This window comes from Atta colombica, unplaced genomic scaffold (assembly GCF_001594045.1).
Source record: "Atta colombica isolate Treedump-2 unplaced genomic scaffold, Acol1.0 scaffold105, whole genome shotgun sequence".
NCBI lineage: Eukaryota > Metazoa > Arthropoda > Insecta > Hymenoptera > Formicidae > Atta > Atta colombica.
Window position 1 is genome coordinate 1,918,440 of NW_017259190.1, and position 2,592 is coordinate 1,921,031.

Genomic DNA, 2,592 nt, shown 5'->3' on the forward strand with positions numbered 1-2,592 from the left:
TATATATATATATATTAAATTGTATATATTTCATATACATATATTAACACATACATATATCATTTCATATATATATCATTTCATATACATATATTAAACAATATTTCGTTAATTAATGATGTTATACAACACTTTATTATCTTAATTGTTTGAAAACCTATATAAAACCTATATTACATGACATTTTAATTCTTTCAAATTTCAATAAACTAAATATCATAAAATAAAAACATTACAATCTTGTAATCTCTTTTTATTTAATATTAGACATTATGTATATCATAATAAGCATAAAAATTATTTGATGATTTGTTTAAATGTTTTATAGTTATAAAATAAATAAAAAAGAAGCGGAGAAATAAATTATTCCACATGCTGTGGTCTCTTTAGACTGAAATCAGACTATGCATTGAAGAATGAGATTGAAGATTGAAAGATTGAAGTTTGACTAATCCAGAACAAAAGGAGCCAAAACTTCTTTATTCTCATTGATGAAATTTCAATCTTTAATCTTTAATCTTTAATCTCAATCTTTAATGCGGTCTGATTCGGACCTTAGAGTTTAGATTCATAGATATACAGGTACACATATACTTACAACAAATATTTTATTGCAAAACGTTAATTTATATTATTTATATTATTGATAAAACGATTCGCCACTAACATCAATCAAGAAATTATTTTTTAATAAATGTTGATCGAAATAAACATCATACACAAAATAGAATTAACAGAAAATTTGGAAGAATGCAGATTCAATGGAGTAAATTGGAATAGAGTTATACTTATACTTCTACACAATATACACTACACAATATACTTCACAATGCGAAACTCAGGTTAGTTAAGGTTAGTAAGATTAGAAAGAAATTTAAGAACGACTGTCCTGTTATATGAACCAAATCACAGGTACACTAGCGCCAATACATATATTTTCAATTTGGGAACTACTAGCTACATATTGACGATAAAAACACGATGTCGAAAATCCATGTGGTGCATATCTGTGCTAAATCGCAGTGCTAAATAACATACTAAATGACGTGCTTTAGAAAATGTAATATAAATTATAATTTGTAGATTATTTAAATATTTAAAAATATAAAATGTACATATTATTTATAATTCTACAACAAAATTCTTATGCTCATTCGCTAATTTGCAAGATAATGTCAATATACCTAATTTCGAGTCCATTTTCGAATGTTAATATAATATGCAAAAAACCTAATAATGTTTTCCATTTCATTTATACACAAATAAATTAACGACCCGACAACAATATAATTTTTTGTTAGTTAAATTACGAAATCAATTAAATACAGTACGTTTTGATAGAGAACTTTATTCTTCTTTCATTATTTAACATTAATGCTACATTGACAATAAAAAGATTTAACAGATTGAATATGGATAATAATTGTTTATAGATAAATAAATTACATTAAATAAACTAAAATTACAAGTTTGATTTATTTTTTACTGAGTATCCAGAAATATTAATAAGATATTCATAATTTTAATTATATTAGATGTCTGAAATTCGTTTTATCTTGAAAGTAGAGCATTTTAGTAAAAAGTTTCAGACAAAAGTTGTATATAGTTTCGAGGTGTACATGACGTGGTGTCCATTAATTGAATAATCTGTGAATACTAAATCCATCTGAAAAATATAATTATACAAATTCTTATAGTATAATATATAATATAATCCTTATAATATAATATAGTATCATACGTTCTAATTGTAAAATCTCATATTTTATCATAACAACCAGAAATTTTGTTTGATTTAACTAAAATGCATTTAACTATATATGTTGATGTTAAAACATAATCAAACCGTTTTTTATATGCATTTGACAGAATAGAAGATCTATGATGAATTATATACCTGTATTAAAATCATCAGAACACTAAAAATCGTATTGTACAACTGAAAAAAATATGCTCTCATTATATTTAATGAAAATATTTGTGTTAAATAAAGAACAATTAATGTGAAAGAAATTTTTGAATATGTAAAATAACAATGAATATGTAAAATAACAAATACAAATGCAATTAATTAAGAAATAATTCCAATATAATGTTGCCATTAAATATTTATGTAATTTGCAGGATTAAATGTATAAAAGTATTTATTCTATTATATGTATACGTTCTATTATGTGCTTATACTTTTAATCAATATGAGATATACCTCGCAAACGAAAGTATATCCAAAGTAGAGAAGTCTCGTGCCAAATTTTGTTTTCCTTAGTTTTATTTGCAATATAAATTTTAAAATTTAATTAACATAAATAATTTAATAAATATTAAATATACACTACATTTATAACTGTTCGAACACTCGCATAAATTCTATCAAATGGCCATATAAAAAATTAGAAACTATTAGAATTATTATAAAATATCAAGTATATTACACCGTTAAATTATTCAATGGAGCAATCTATCCCTTAATTAAGTTAAATAACATTTTATAATTTTTAATTTGACTATGTATCAAAATCAATCCATTTTTCAGTTTCAAAGTAAACAACGATTATATTAGATAATAATTAAATTTAATATAAATTTAATATA

General features: G+C 22.5%; 1 protein-coding gene across 1 annotated transcript in view; it reads right to left on the bottom strand.

Moving 5' to 3' along the window:
• LOC108689676 (transcription initiation factor TFIID subunit 11) overlaps positions 1-633 on the bottom strand; it is a 2,796-nt gene extending 2,163 nt beyond the window's left edge. The window contains exon 1 of the mRNA XM_018196550.1: positions 599-633. The gene's annotated coding sequence lies outside the window, so the exon portion shown is untranslated. The remainder of the gene's footprint in view (positions 1-598) is intronic.
• Positions 634-2,592: the final 1,959 nt, after the last annotated feature.